This window comes from Pelodiscus sinensis, chromosome 19 (genome assembly GCF_052426305.1).
Source record: "Pelodiscus sinensis isolate ZL-2025 chromosome 19, ASM5242630v1, whole genome shotgun sequence".
Classification (NCBI taxonomy): Eukaryota; Metazoa; Chordata; order Testudines; family Trionychidae; genus Pelodiscus; species Pelodiscus sinensis.
In genome coordinates, this window is record NC_143070.1 from 27,166,426 (window position 1) to 27,182,307 (window position 15,882).

General features: G+C 53.7%; 4 non-coding genes across 4 annotated transcripts; 2 read left to right on the forward strand and 2 right to left on the reverse strand.

The window, feature by feature from the left end:
• The first annotated feature begins 688 nt into the window (after nt 1–688).
• TRNAL-UAA (transfer RNA leucine (anticodon UAA)) lies at nt 689–771 on the forward strand. The gene has a single exon. It is a non-coding gene; the product is annotated as a tRNA-Leu (tRNA).
• A 1,653-nt stretch (nt 772–2,424) lies between these two features.
• Nucleotides 2,425–2,497, forward strand: TRNAF-GAA (transfer RNA phenylalanine (anticodon GAA)). The gene has a single exon. It is a non-coding gene; the product is annotated as a tRNA-Phe (tRNA).
• Nucleotides 2,498–7,665: 5,168 nt separating this feature from the next.
• LOC142820569 (U1 spliceosomal RNA) lies at nt 7,666–7,829 on the reverse strand. Its single transcript, XR_012897796.2, has one exon. It is a non-coding gene; the product is annotated as a U1 spliceosomal RNA (small nuclear RNA).
• A 1,097-nt stretch (nt 7,830–8,926) lies between these two features.
• On the reverse strand, nt 8,927–9,042 carry LOC142821684 (U5 spliceosomal RNA). Its single transcript, XR_012898373.2, has one exon. It is a non-coding gene; the product is annotated as a U5 spliceosomal RNA (small nuclear RNA).
• Nucleotides 9,043–15,882: the final 6,840 nt, after the last annotated feature.

A 15,882-nucleotide genomic window follows, 5' to 3' on the forward strand; every position in this document is an offset into this window, starting at 1 on the left:
CAACATTTCTGAAGTTTATAACCAGGGTGTCGCAAATGCCCCCTGCCTCTGTGGGTGCCTCTCCCTGCGCCCCTCCCTCTGCAGGCACCAGTCCCCCTGGGGGAGGACCTGCCCCCTCGAGGAGCCTGAGGGGAATTGTTTCTGTGATTTTTTAAGTGTAGATATCTGCAAACACTGATCTGTTAGGGACTGGCAACAGTTTATTTCCATATTTGCAGATTTGTTATTTGCATAATGGATATGCAGATATGTAAATATAATGTTATTGGTCTGGCACAAGTTTGTGAATGGGCTTGGCTGTCCATGGTATAAAAAAAAATGGTTGGGAAACACTGGCCTGATCCATGGGGGCTGGCCAAATGCAAAGCAGGGCAAACACTAGGGCTACGTCTACAGGCATGGATTCTTGCATGAGAAATATGCAAATGAGGCTAAGCGTTGAATATCGCCGAGCCTCATTTCCATACCTAATGAGCCACCATTTTTGCAGAAGAGACTCTTGCACCAGAAGGAGCGTCTACACTGCCCCTTCTTGCACAACAAAAACCCTCTCTGCGGAGGAGGGGGCGCCTCTTTCACCCTTTAGGAGGGAAGCCCTGGCACAGAGATGGGACAGGCAGATACTCTGAGAGCGAGTCCCTGGGCTATTTGGGGAGAGAACTTGCACACGTCTGCTCTTTTCTTCCTCACCAGGATGGCCAAGTGGTTAAGGCGTTGGACTTAAGATCTAATAGATGTTTGTCTGTGTGGGTTCAAACCCCACTCCTGGTAGCTTCCTGTTTTGGAGAGACATTGATCTGGATGGTGATTTGTTCTGCTGTGAGGCAGGGAACTAGACTTCATCTCTGAAAGTCCCTTTGGCTGTGGTGGCATGTTGCGCAAGAGCACATCCCCCCTGCCATGTGTGAGATCTGCACCGGATCTGGTAGTTTCCCACCACATCTCTCCTGGGAAGAGGTGACTTGTTCTCCTTCCTTCTTACCTTACGTCTCCTTTCCCTTCAAAGGTTTCTGCTGCCTCGGGACCCGCCTCCTCAGGGCGCTGCCCCTCTGCCCCTGGGCTGAGAGTGGGAGACTCCACAGTCTCTGCACTTGGGCTGAGAAGTCTCACTGGGACTCGTCTGTGGATGGCGTTAGTCAGCCCGATGGCCAGCCGGATCCATTCCGTAGCGCTGCCCAAGACGGAGCTTTACAAGTGCCCAGTGTCCGTTGGTATTTTCTGGGGCTCTGTGTAGGGGATTGGGCTTGGCCATCTTTTCCACGGGAAATGCTCCCAGGGCTGCACTTTTCCATGCTATTAACGGAGGAGGTGGGGGTCTGGGATGCAGGTTGGTGCAGACAGGAGCTTGGGGCAGAGGACTGGGGTGCAGGATCTGGGAGGGGTGAGGGTTCAGGAGGGGGGCAGAGGGTTTGGTTTACATGGGGTACCAGTGGGTTGAGGGAAGGGAGGGGCTGGGGTGCCAGAGGCAGGCTCTGGCTGGGAGACTTACCTGGCTCACTCCCGGCCAGCAGCCCAGCACATTTCTCAGGCAGCCTGCCCTGCCCCCACACAGGCTGCAGGGGCCATGTGGGTTGGTGAATAAGAACCTGAGTGGAGGGGGGATGGTGCTTCCCATGGCCAGAAACCAGCCAATGGGATTGTGCAGGGAGCAGGGACACTACTTTCCCAGCATCCCCTTTTCTCAGGAAACACTTCAGGGCTACGTCTACACTGGCCCCTTTTCCGGAAGGGGCATGTAAATTTCACTAGTCGTCGTAGGGAAATCTGCGGGGGATTTAAATATCCCCCGTGGCATTTAAATAAAAATGTCCGCCGCTTTTTTAAAAAAGCCGGAAAAGAGCGTCTAGACTGGCCCCGATCCTCCGGAAAAAGTGCCCTTTTCTGGAGGTTCTTATTCTTACTTCAAAGTCTGTTGAGAGAAAGGAGGGGCTGGGGTGCCAGTGGAAGACACTGGGGGAGACACTCCCAGCAGCCAAGCACATTTCTCAGGCAGCCCCTTCCCTGCGCAGGGGGTACAGGTCATACCCCTGGGTGAATAAGAGCTTGTGGGGACTGGCCAGGGCTTCAAGCAGGCAGCTCCCATTGGCCACAAACAAGCCTGGAGCAGGGACCAGGCCTGAAGCCTTTTCCTCTACAGCTGAGAGACACAAAGGGCCCAGCAGCCCCTTCTCTCAGCTGTGCGTGGGGGCAGGGCGAGCAGGGAATCTGCCTGAGGCTTCTTGCTGCCATGTTGGGTGGCTTCATGGGCTGGATCCAGCCCGCTGGCCTGTATTGCCCAGGCCTGGCTTAGAGGGAACCTTGACTCTGGGCTGTGAAGAAGGGGCGCTGTGGAAAGGCCAGTCTGGCCTTCCTGGGCAGGGCATGACGACATGCGGCAAAACATCCTGGACAGAGAATTACAGGCCACACAAGACTCTTATCACAGCCAAAGTAGCTCAGTGGGGAGAGTGTTAGACTGAAGATCTAAAGGTCCCTGGTTCAATCCCAGGCTTTGGCATGCTCCAATAGGGGCTAATTACTTCACAGTGATGGTTTTGCTTAGAGCTGTTATCACAACCTGCACTGCAGGAGAAAAGGGGAGATGAGCTGCATCCTGGGGCTCTTCCTGCTTTCTCTTGGCCCTAGGTCTCTATCCTGCCACAGGGCAGGTACAAGGTCTACAGTTGGGGGGAATCAGGTGACACCACAAAAAACACCCCCTGTTGGCAGTGCTGGAACATGGCACCACATGAGCATGTTGCTAACACCCATGTCTCCCCCCCTCAGGACCACTAGAGACACCCAGCAGCTCTGTCCTTGCACCCTGGGGCTGTCTGTCTGGGCCATGCACTCACACACACTGGCCCCTCCCTTTCTAGGGCAGGGCTCCTGTTGTTCCTTGCTTTACTCAATCTGGGAGTTGGGTTTATCCCCAAGCAGCAGGGGCTGTGTTTACCTGGGGAGCCACAAATAGGAGCAGAACCCCCTGTTCCCACTTTTTGCTTGGCTTTGAACCAGGAGCCTTTTGCACATTAAGCAAACACGATAACCACCACCCCACAGAAACATGCTTGTCAGTTTTTTTCTGTACATAAACTTGGACAAATATTCGGTTACTAATTCTTTGCCCAAGGCAGAGCAAGAGCAGGGAACAAGACCCCCCCCCCCCAATACTTCTCTAGACCCTTTGCTCCCAACACGGGGTGGGGGGAGGGCTGTGTGCCTCGGGAGGAGTGACCCACATCATATCCCCAACATTTCTGCCCTTCATGGATGGACCTTTGGGGGCAGGCCCAGACACTCCATCCTCTCACTCAACTCCTATCACACACTGTCTTTGCCGGATGAACGTGCCTAAGGAAAGAAGCTGGAAGCGCAACAGATACACAAAAGGGGACGTGGGACAGTTTGAGTCACACACACGGCAGGGGGCACAGCTCAGCCAGGGACCTTATCCACTCACAGAGCTTCACAGCTTCTCCACCCCCCAAACCCCACCAGGCAAACTGCCCCATGGGCTTTGCCCGCACCATGCTCAGGGCCTGGGGATTTTCTGTCAGTTTGCCAGACCAAATAACTAACCACCCCACTGCTCTGGAGTCTCTGCCTCTCATGGGCCTTCTCATCCTCAGGCTCCGCTTTGTCTCCAGGCAGACCCTGCTACAGCCACCTCTTGCTGTCTGTCACTCCTGGGCCTTCTAGAGTAAAATGTGCCTCTTCATTCTGACTTTGAATACCTGGGGTTTTAGCAACCAGATCTGCACCTAACACAAGCTAGTGAGGAGTCTGGACAGCTTCTGCAGCAAGGGAGACAGTAACTGCAGGGCATCCTTGCCAACTATTTCAGAGAGCAAAGGAATGCAAACTATTTGTTAGTGAACAACAAGGAAACTGTCACCCCAAGTGGGACCCACAATCCCTGGTTTAGGAGGCCAGTGACTTGTCCGTTAGGCCACTGGGGGACACAGAAAAGCTTGGCAGGGAAAGAAATTCACCCTTCTAAATGTTCCTTCTTCAACTTTTAGCTCCTAATGAATCCCCTTTGAAGAAGCCAGATACACAGGAAGGGCTGATCACACCCCTCTGAAAATCAGCTTTCCATGGGTATAGGCAGCTGGCTCCAAGTCATGGGTCTTGACATCTCGTCTCCCTCCCGAAACCAGGGAAGTGTCTCTCACCGCTGCAGCCTCCTGATGCTCTATGGCCCTATCTGTACAGCAGTGGGAGCAACACTCACAGCCCCACAGGAGGGCCCCTGGCAGCCTCTGATGTTCCCTGCTTGAGCCCCAGAACCAGCCCTGAGTGAGGGAGGCAGGGGGAGCAGCTCACACATGCCAAGGGACTGGCTAGTGGCACGACATGAGCCTACCAGGCATCAGTGACATCACAAGGAACTTTTACAGCACCTCAGCTTATTGGCTGGGAGGCAGTGACCTCACAGAGCAACTATGGCAACAGCCAGGTGGGACAGACTCATTGGTTGGAGGCAGTGACCTCACAGAGCAACCTTGGCAACAGCCAGGTGGGACAGGGGCAATCTCAGAGACCCCCATGGCCTGGCTGCCTGGAATCTCCTTTGTGAGGTTTCCCCTTGAACTCACCTCTAAGGCAGCCTCAGACCAGAGCACCCAGGACCCCTCTGCATGACTGCTGAAATGGTTTGCTGTGTGAATTCTGTGGGTCAGGTGACGTCAGGTCTTGGCACTGAGATTATTTACCAGTTTCCCTGGCCTACTGTTAGTTAGAGCTGTGATGGCTAAGTGGTTAATGTGTTGGATTAGAAATCCAATAGGGTTTCCCTGCGCAGGTTTAAATCCTGCTCACAGTGAGGTCTGTGTTTTGGCCACAAGCATTTCTAGAGCAACATGGTACCCAAACCCTGAGAAGAACGTGGCCTGTCCCATCAGAAAGGACACCTGGGGCTCGTCTACACTGGCCCCTTTTCCAAAAGGGGCATGCTAATTTTACAGGTCGTAATAGGGAAATCCGCGGGGGATATTTAAATATCCCCCGCGGCATTTAAATAAAAATGTCCGCCGCTTTTTTCCGGCTTTTAGAAAAGCCGGAAAAGAGCGTCTACACTGGTCCCGATCCTCTGGAAAAAAGCCCTTTTCCGGAGGATCTCTTATTCCTACTTCAAACTTTTTCCGGAATAAGTGGCCAATGTGGACACAGCCCCAGGCTACGTCTAGACTGGCATGATTTTCCAGAAATGCTTTTAACTGAAAAGTTTTCTGTTAAAAGCATTTTCGGAAAAGCGTGTCTAGATTGGCAGGATGCTTTTCCGCAAAAGCACTTTTTGCGGAAAAGTGTCTGTGGCCAATCTAGACGCGCTTTTCCGCAAAAAAGCCCCGATCGCCATTTTCGCAGTCGGGGCTTTTTTGCGGAAAACAAATCTCTGCTGTCTACACTGGCCCTTTTGCGCAATAGTTTTTCGGAAAAAAACTTTTGCCCAAAAGGGAGCAGCATAGTATTTCTGCAAAAACACTGACAATCTTACATGAGATCGTCAGTGCTTTTGTGGAAATTCAAGCGGCCAGTGTAGACAGCTGGCAAGTTTTTCTGGAAAAGTGGCTGATTTTCCAGAAAAACTGGCCAGTCTAGACACAGCCCCAGGCACTAACACTGGATGCAAAGAAGCAAGTGTAATGGGGGTGTAGCTCAGTGGTAAAGTGTTTGACTATAGGCAAAAGGGTCCCTGTTTCAACTCCAAGTGCCCCCTGAAAGGTTGATCAACTTCTTTGAAACCTTTGCATCTCCAGTTGCATCTCACTCTGCATTTCTGATGTGCAGAGATTACTACAAACCCCTGGGCTGTGTCTAAGCTGGGTCACTTATTCCGGAAAAGCAGCTGCTTTTCCAGAATAACTTGCCAGCTGTCTACACTGGCTGCTTGCTTTTCTGGAAAAGCAATGACGATCTAATGTAAAATCGTCAGTGTTTTTCCGGAAAAACGATGCTGCTCCCATTCGGGCAAAAGTCCTTTTCCGGAAAAACTGTTCTGGAAAAGGGCCAGTGTAGACAGCCCAGTAGTCTTTTCCGCAAAAGAGCCCCGATCGCGAAAATGACAATCGGGGCTTTTTTGCGGAAAAGCGTGGCTACATTGGCCACGGACGCTTTTTCGGAAAAAGTGCTTTTCCAGAAAAGCATTCTGCCAATGTAGACGTTCTTTTTCCAGAAATACTTATAACGGAAAACTGTTCCATTTTAAGCATTTCCGGAAAAGGGTGACAGTGTAGACGTAGCCCCAGTAATCTGTTTCCCGGCAGCCGCTGAGTTGGGGCCCCTCCCCCCCGTACTCAAGGAGCTGACTGGGGTGACATCTGAGATATGGAGGATTATTTCAGAAAACTCGCGGCAGGTGGGAGAGATTCCCGAAGAGGGGGAAGGGGCAACCTATCAAAAGGGTATATCTGCTGTCTTCAGGAAAGCTGTGGGTACCGTCTCACGTGACTTGCGCACGAACGCGCTCGCTAGCCAAACGCAAGCTAGACGGAGCTACCGTCAGGGTGCTGCTAAAGGGTCAGAGATACCGTTCCCAGGGAATAGTTATCGCCGTAGTGCCCAGCCTCGCTGGAAGAGTGTAATGAGCGGGGGTCTGGCAGGGATTCCTTGTGGGCCTGGTTCCCTTCCTCGGCCATTCGGATGGGCGGCGTAGAGAGTACGCTTATCAAGACTGCGGAGGACCCAGAGCTGGGAGGGGTTGCAGGTGCTGTGGAGGACGGGTTCCTCACAATTCGGAATGATCTGGACAAAGCGGAGAAATGGTTTGGAGAGACTACAATGAAGTTCAATAAGGCCAAATGCAAAGTACTCCACTTACGAATGATCGATCCGTTGCTTGCGCCCATGTGCAAGGTGGCAGAGAGAGAGAGAGAGAGAGAGAGAGAGAATGGGAAATGGCTGTCTAGGAAGGAATACTGTGGACAAGAATCGGCGCAGCAGGGGAGAGGACCAGGGAGAGGCTGGCTGTCACAGCAGACCACGAGGTAAACGGGAGTCGAGAGTGGTAAACGGGTTGCCAGAGCAGCGAACATGGTTCTGGGGCGCGTTAGCGGAAGCAGCAGCGTCGTGCGGAAGACAGGAAAAGTAATTCTTCCGCTCTACACGGTGAGGATTAGGCCTAGCTGGAGCATTGTACCCTGTGGGCGGGAAGGGAGGCAGACTCATACAAATCGGAGACAGGGAATGCAGAAAAATGCAAGAGAAACTGACTGTGCGGGGTGTAGAAGATTGGAAGGGAGTCTGCTAGAGGGGAGCTGCTAAGAGTTTTCAGGGCCATAAAAGACTGATAGGCAGAGAAGAGAGAACTTCTGGTTCTTCTGAAGCTCGGGGGGTGGGGGGGGGGAGGAGGCCAGGACGAGAAGCAAGGGGCTGGGGCTGCAGCGAGGGCCAGCAGGCCGTTAGGGGAAACTTCCTGTAAGGCAAGCAGGGTGGCTGAAGAGGGGCATTAATGGCCTAGGAAAGCGATGTGCTTTCCAGGAGATGGCAGAAGAAGCAGAAAAAGGAGCCCCCCCCCAGGGACCAGCCAAGCCAAGCCTTAGCACAGAACAGGGACTAAGCAGAGAAAAATGCAAAAAACTAGCAACGCTCGCCACAGAGAAAAAAAAGAGCAAAAACAAAAGCAGCAACATTTCTTCTCTGTTTGTCTTGGTCATCTGTCAGTCTATTTTTCACAGCGAGCGCCGGGGGAAAGCGCGAACGCAGTCCCCCACTACCACATATTATGCAGTTGAGTTTCCCACATTTGGGGAAATCACAGGGGTCAGCACACCCACAGTGCAATGGATGAGCCTCACCCTGGGAAAACCACCTTCGTGATCATGGTATCTCCCCTGCCAGGTAAGTATGAGTTCCACCTGCACAACCACTGCCTGCCCCCCACCGCCCAAAGCCTCTCACATCACAGGGGACGCCGCCTTGCGCACCCACACTGCCACGTCCCAAACACTCCCCTACTGCCCGCACCCGCCCCCAAGCCGCCCCCGACACCCACACCGAGCCCCGCTTGCCCAAGGCGGGCCCCGCTCGCTAGCCCGCTCGTGCTCCCACAAGCCTCTGCTCGTGCCCACATCTGCATACGTACTCACGCCCCTCTGCCTCTCCGCCCGGGACACGCCCCTGCCTGCCTGTCTTCCCCTGGCCCGGAGCTCTCTCTCCTCTCCGGCCTGAGCCCCGCTTTGGCGGTGCTGCTGCACCCCGACTCCCGACCCCACCGGCACTCTCCCCGGCTGCAGCCCGCACACCCAACAGGAGCTGGCTCGGACAGGAGCCGCCACTCAGGAGGCACTGTGTCCGTGCGGCTTCCGCTCTCGCCCCGACACCCCCGGTCCAACTGGGCCTGTCGCCCTCCGTAGCTGGGCGCATCCGGGCTGTGTCTACACTGGCCACTTATTCCGGAAAATCAGCCACTTTTCCAGAATAACTTGCCAGCTGTCTACACTGGCCCCTTGAATTTCCGGAAAAGCGCTGATGATCTACTGTAAGAAATCAGCCACTTTACCGGAAATACTATGCTGCTCCCGTTCGGGCAAAAGTCCTTTTTCCGGAAAACTGTTCCGGACAAGGGCCACTGTAGACAGCACAGTAGAAAGCGATCGTGGCTTTTTTGCGGAAAAGCGAGTCTAGATTGGCACGGACGCTTTTCCGCAAAAAGTGCTTTTGGGGAAAAGTGTCCGTGCCAATCTAGATGCTCTGTTCCAAAAATGCTTTTAACAGAAAACTTTTCCATTAAAAGCATTCCGGAAAATCATGCCAGTCTAGATGTAACCCCTCTGGTTAGCCCTACATAGTTCTATTTTTTGTTTTAGCTGGACTAGACTAACACAACTACTACTATTAAAAAGGTAGCACATCATAAGGTACATCATTTTCAAATAAACACAGGCATCTACAGGCCTCACTACAAAAACTAATAGTTCAGTTCTGTTTTTTCACACCATTGAGTAGCTTCACCAGAGTGAAGCCTCAAAAAATTGAGTATAAACTCTTAAATGTTCCTCTCCATGAAAATCTTTAGTAAAAGGCAAAAGATTTATATAATCTGAAGAGAACCCAGAGTATACCACAGTTGCTGCAGAGGCGCTGCCAGAAAAACGGCGTCTGTTTCTCAACTCACGGTGGCTATACCGGACTGTCTGCAAATCCCCACCCCTTCTGCAGCCTGTTGCTCTGCCGTGCTGATAGCCCGAGTTTTGCGTGGGAGCCAGGGGCTTTAGGAGCAAACTCTGCCCCATGGACGCGGGTGGTGAATCACTGTGCCCAATGCATCGTGGGTATGTAAATGAGCACCCCGAGGTACGCCGAGTGCGCGGAGGAGCCCAGATCTCCGAGCTGCGGCTGCAGCCCCTAGCTTGCTGCCACGGGCCGGGCTGGGCAGCTGCTGCTGGTCCCACCGCTGTTCCAGGTGCAGGCCGCGCGCTGGTTCCCCGTGGCCTCTTGGGCCAGTAGCTTGGGGGTGCCGGGCTCTGCACTTCCCTCGGGAGGGGCAGGTGGGCTTGGGGCTCTGGTCGCTGCCGCGTGTAAGGGCCGGGGCACGAGCCGCTGAACTGCCCCGGGGGAGGGTGGGTCAGCCACGGAGCCTACAGAGGATCCAGCCCGCCCCGCGGCAGCAAAGTCCCCAGCCTCCAACGCTGCAGCCTGCACCTGTGGCCCTTCTCAGTAGCCTGCCCGCTGTGATCGAGCCAGACCCCGGGACACCCGAGTGCAATTATTCTCCCCCGCCTGGGCCAGCTGGTGCTGTCCCCGGTTTGCTCGCGCTGTTTAAACACCTCAGTCTCCGCCCCTAAAGGAGCCGGGTTGGTTCCAACCTTCTCAGGAACGTTCACAGCATGGAACAGAACAGGAACAGCCGCACTGGTGACGAAACCCTCGACACCCCCTTCCTATTCCAAAGTGCAGCCGTTCCCCATTCCCCTCCAGCTCTTGCCGTGACTCAAGGTCTGCACAGCCCAAGACATTTGATTGGCAGCTGGTACCCAAAACCTTTCTATCAATTGTAGCACCAGGCCCCAAAGGGACAGACCCAAGGCAGCTGCCTGGTCCTAAGGCCAGGCCTGCAGCCAGGGGGAGGGAGAAGAATCTCTCCTTTCAGCTGGAGTTGAATCAGCCACCTAAGGGCACTTGCCGAGCACCCGCTACAGGCCTCTGCTCTGCCAGCTGAGCTATGGAAGGTGCCTGGGGCAGGCTGCTTTGCCCAGGTGGGCTTTTGATGAGTGCCAGGGGACGAGCCCCCCATGGGGACGGCCTCCCAGGGGAGGGGCAGAGGAACCCAGCAGCACAGGGGTGTCACAGGCTCTTCACCCACAGAAGGACCCTTGAGTGATCCAGGCAGAAACGCCGCGTCTCGCTCCCTGCAGTTCCCCTTGCTGCCCTGGCAGGCGCTGCCCCTTCTCCCACCGGCCTGGGCCTGGCCTCCCTCCCCCGCCCGGAACCACAGAAAGCCCCTTGGCGTGAGCCTGGGCAAGCCAGAGGCCTCAGGCCTGTCCCCTCTGAGGGGCTTGTGCCTCGGCCTCCTCTGCCCTTGGTGCCCGCTCTCCCGGCTGCCCCTGAGCGCTGCTGGCCAAAGGAGGCAGCAAGGCAGGAGAGGGGGGAGGAGCAAGTCCCGCTGAGGCCGACAGCTCAGGCTCAAGCCTCCAGCCCCAGCACAAAACCTTCAGCCGGGCCCGTGTGGCTCCCTCCTGCCCCCGCACACGCTCACAGGGGGACACGTGCCCCATGTTCCATCCCCGCGCCAGGCCTGGGCGACGGGCTAAGCCCTCGAGCAGCCCACAGGGCCTGTGAGGGACGGACTGAGAGCAGGGCCCCACTGACACCCCCCGTCCTGCCCCACTGGCCTGCGTGCGGCGCTGGCACGGGACAGGCAGGAACGGCAGCCGGGGAGAAAGCAGCTTGGACTGACGGGCGAGTCTCACTTGCTGACCAGACTCCCGGGCCCTAGGCTCTGGGGCCAGCCCCCCGTTGCGGGGCTCTTGCCCTGGCACTGGTCAAAAAGCCCACCTGGGCAAAGCAGCCTGCTGCAGGTACCATTACGTAGCTCAGCTGGCAGAGCAGAGGCCTGTAGCGGGTGCTCGGCAAGTGTCCTTAAGTTGCTGATTCAACTCCAGCTGAAAGAAGAGATTCTTCTCCCTCCCCCTGGCTACAGGCTCGGCCTTAGGACCAGGTGGCTGCCTTGGGTCTGTCCCTTTGGGGCCTGGTGCTACAATTGACAAAAAGGTTTTGGGTACCAGCTGCTGATCAAATGTTTTGGGCTGCACAGACCTTGAGTCATGGCAAGAGCTGGAGGGGAATGGGGAATGGCTGCAGTTTGGAACGGGAAGGGGGTGTCTGGCACCATAAAGTAGAACAGTTTCAAACCTCTTTTTAAGGAGGGTACCATGGCTTAGTTGGCTAAAGCACTTGCCTGTAAGTAGGAGATCCTGGGTTCAACTCCCAGTGGTGCCTTGTTGCCAGCCCAAAGGGACTTTTCTTCCCACCATTCTTCAACATGTAGCTGGAGTTGGTTTTACCTTCAGTTGAGCTTGGTGGTGCCCTCACAGTGGGAGTAGGATAGTAGCAAAGAGCAGGAGGTACCCTAGGGGTTTGATTTAGTGCAGCTTAGCTAGACTTGCTAAATCAAGCTCTGGAAGATGGATTGCAGCAGCCATCTCCACCAGAGTGAAGACATGGCCTAATGGTGCAATTAGTTAGATGCCGACACTAACAGCCCCACTGCTGGTGACTCACAGAGGCTACTTCTACACTAGAAGTTTTCTCCTTAAAAAATATGTTAATGAGGGACTCAATTGCATGAGTCACAATCTCATTTGCATATTTTCAGCCAATGGGCTTGTTGTGCAAAAACAAGTAGTGTGAATGTTTTTTTGCACAAAGCCCCTTTTTTCACAAGATTCTTATGCCCCCCAAAAAGAGGTATCCTGATCTTGCAGAAAAAGGGGGTTTTGCACAAAAAGAAAACTTCCATACTGCTTGTTTTTGCACAACAACTCCAGCGTGAAATCAGTTTGCCAGAAAATATGCAAATAAGATCATGACTCATGCAAATGAGACCCTCATTAGCACCTTTTTTGCTGAGGAAATCCGTAGTGTAGACATAGCCGGAGATTCTGGTGCTGGTCATGCAATAGAAGCACATTATGTTTAAACAGCTGCCGTATGAATGTACCTGAAAGTCACAAGGATCAATGATCTGTGTGAAAGGCAGGTGGCCAGTAATTAGAGCCCCAGGTATGTTGTGTGCACAAGGGACGGTAGGAATGTGCACCGGGCAGTCTGATAATGGTGTTTAGTGTGTGTTTGTAACAGGCTCCTGCCCATCTCCGGTAGATTTGGGCAACTCCTCCACCAATTGCAATACACACTAGGCCATTCCTCCCCAGCTGGGTCTGGTTCTTGTTCTTCTGCACAGCACAGCCCGTGGAGACCAAGGACCTGCCATTGGGCATCCAAATCACACCCTTGTCGAATAGATGGAAACAGAAACCAGACACACAGCGGGTTTGAGCTGGCTCCAGCCGAGGGACGGGTTTGCCTGGTTTATGGGCATTGGCACAGGACAGCAGTAAGGATTCGTATTCATTGATAGAATCCAAAAAATAGAAACCTAGAATGTAATGGAATTGGAGAGAGAAATGTGTCCATTGAAAGATCAGTTGGATTCGAAGTAACGCTCATATAATTTGTAGTCTATCACTGAGCTACTCTCCCCGAAGTTTGCACTGTTAGGAGTTGAGAAGGGAACAAGAGGCTTTTGCAGCCCACACACCCCTGGGCCTGTCTCCATCACTTCTGCCTCTGCCAGGTGAAGGGAGGCCGCTGGGCCCAGCATCTTTCTCCCCAACCAGGGCCGGCTTTTGGGGAGAGGGAGGGGCCACTGGAGCTGCTTGGTCCCCTAGCTGTGTCCATGGGGAGGTGGCTCTGCTGAAAGCCAGACTGGTTTTCCTATTGTTGGGCAGGACCCTGCAATCCATGTTCTCTCCTGCTTTTGTAGCCTCTGTTGCCTTCTGCAGGTGTCCTTTCTGATGGGACAGGCATGTTCTTCTCAGGGTCTGGGTACCATGTTGCCTTAGGAAGGGGTGTGGCCAAAATACAGGCCTTGCTGTGACCAGGATTTGAACCTGCACAGGAAAATGCGATGGAATCTTAAAGTCAATGCCTCAACCACTCAGTCATCACAGCTCTAAGTAACAGCAGGCCAGGGAAACTCATAAATAATCTCAGTGCCCAGGCCTGATGTCACCTGACCCACAGAATTCACTCAGCAAACCATTTCACCGGTCATGCAGAGGAGTCCTGGCTGTTCTGGTCTGAGGCTGGCTTAGAGGGGAGTTCTGCTTCCAGGTCTCCCTCCTCCTTCTTGGGGAGTGTCTAGACTACCTAACGTCGACAGAACTCAGTAGTTTTGTCGACGCTGATATACCTCATTTTACGAGGCATAACACCTTCTGTCGACAAAACTTCCGTCGACAAAACGCGGTAGTCTAGACGTACCCTTGGTCTTCTTCCTTCCTTTCCCTTTCCCTCCTTCTTCTTCTTCTCATTTCCCTTTTCCTTCTTCTCCCTGGTCTCCTTGGACCCCAGTTTATATAGTGAAAATTGAGTCCTACTTAACCAATTATTTTAATATGATTTTACTAACCAAAGCTAACATACTATTATGATTTACCTAACCAATCACACTCCACCACCTTTGTTGATTTTCCCCCAGCAAAATTAATGATACAGCCGACAGAAACAGTTACAATCCAGACAGCGATCACACAGACAAACAATAGGAAAGTGAAGAGAATTATAATAGAGTTCACGGGAAAACCTCACAAAAGAGATTCCAGGCAGCCAGGCCATGGGGGTCTCTGAAATTGCCCCTGTCCCACCTGGCTGTTGCCAAGGTTGCTCTGTGAGGTCACTGCCTCCCAGCCAATGAGCTGAGGTGCTGTAAAAGTTCCTTGTGATGTCACTGCTGCCTTGCAGGCTCATGTCCTGCCCCTGGCCAGCCCCTTGGCATGTGTGAGCTGCTCCCCCTCTGCCCTCTCACTCAGGGCTGGTTCTGGGGCTCAAGCAGGGAACATCAGAGGCTGCTCAGGGGACCACATTGCTAGACCAGGGGCCCTCCTGTGGGGCTGTGAGTGTTGCTGTCCCTGCTGTAAAGACACGGCCATAGAGCCTCAGGAGGCTGTAGCCGTGGGAGACACGTCCCTGGTTTCGGGAGGGAGACGAGACGTCAAGGCCCATGACTTGGAGCCAGCTACAGATAGCCATGGAAAGCTGATTTTCAGAGGGGTGTGATCAGCCCTTCCTGTGTATCTGGCTTCTTCAAAGGGGCTTAATCAGGAGCTAAAAGTTGAAGAAGGGACATTTAGAAAGGTGAATTTCTTTCCCAGGCAGTTTTTTCTGTGTGCCCCAGTGGCCTAATGGACAAGGCACTGGCCTCCTAAGCCAGGGATTGTAGGTTCAAGTCCCATCTGGAGTGACAGTTTCTCTCATTGGCACAGAGCTTACATTCATCTGCTCTCTGAAACAGTTAGCATGGATGCTCCACAGTTGCTGTCTCCTTCTCTGCACAAGTTGTTGAGACCCTGCACTAGCAAATGCTGGTGTAAGATGCAGATCTGCTTGCTAAAAGCCCAGGTATTCAAAGTCAGAATGAAGAGGCACATTTTGCTCTAGAAGGCCCAGGAGTGACAGCCTGTGGCAGAGCAGGGTCTGTCTGGAGACAAAGTGGACCTGAGGATGAGAAGGCCCATGAGAGGCAGAGACTCCAGAGCAGTGGCGTGGTTAGTGGTTAGTTATTTGGTCTGGCAAACTGACAGAAAAACCCAGGCCCTTAGCATGGTGCGGGTGAGCCTATGGGGTGGTTTGGGGGGTGGAAAAGCTGTGAAGCTCTGTGAGTGGATAAGGTCCCTGGCTGAGCTGTGCCCCCTGCCGTGTGTGACTCAAACTGTCCCCTTTTGTGTGTCTGTTGCGCTTCCAGCGTCTTTCCTCAGGCACGTTCATCCAGCAAAGACCCCACCAGGGATCTTGTATCTTCCTTTGTGCCGCTCAGCCGCAGACACAGCCAGGGCTGGAAGGAAATTGCTGCACTTTGGGAGTCAAAGGTGTTGTTTGGGACCACAGAGCAGTTTTACCCAACAGCTTGAGGGGGGCACCATGGCTTAGCTTGCTCCGTCTAAACAGAAGAGCCTGGGTTCAACTCCCAGTGGTGCCTTGTTGCTTCCTTTGCTCACATTTTCCCAGGTCCTTCTGGGACACAGAAGAGGCCTCCCCTGGCCACCCATGGAACTGCTGGGCTGACCCAGGGCCTGCTCACAGGGAAGAAGTTGGGAGGTAAGATGCTGATAGCAAGAGATTCCGGCTGCCTCTTTGCCCTGGGTCTCAGTGCACCATGCCAGCCGCCAGCCATCTTGACCAAACCTCAAACCAGCTGGACGAGCCAGCCCACGTCACAGTGAGTCACTAGTGGCCCAGTCAGAGAAGAGCCATTGGCAGCTGCAGAGACAGCCCTTCAGCTGCTGGATATGCCTTTCTGAAAGGGCTATTTGTGAGCTGTGTTTGGGTTGGCTGGCTAGTAAAGTTGGTTAGTTCCTGAGGCTAGTAATGTCATGGTCTTGATTTCAAGCCCTGTGCTGGCTACAGATATGTTTGCTGTGGTGACTGTTCTACCCCTGTCTCCCTCCTTTAGCTGCCTGCTATGGACAGGGAAACAGAAATAGGCACAAGACTGTGAGCTTTTCAGGAAATAGGCCAGAAAACTGGTAGGAGGAGGCTCCAGCCTGCACAGACCCAGGGGCTAAAAGGGCCTTGGCCTGGCCTGCTTTCCCCAATAGCAGGGAAACTCTTCTCTTCCCTCTGTTGTGGGGCCACCTTTGGGCCTGCTGGCTCAGCTGTTTAGAGCTTGATGCTAATAAT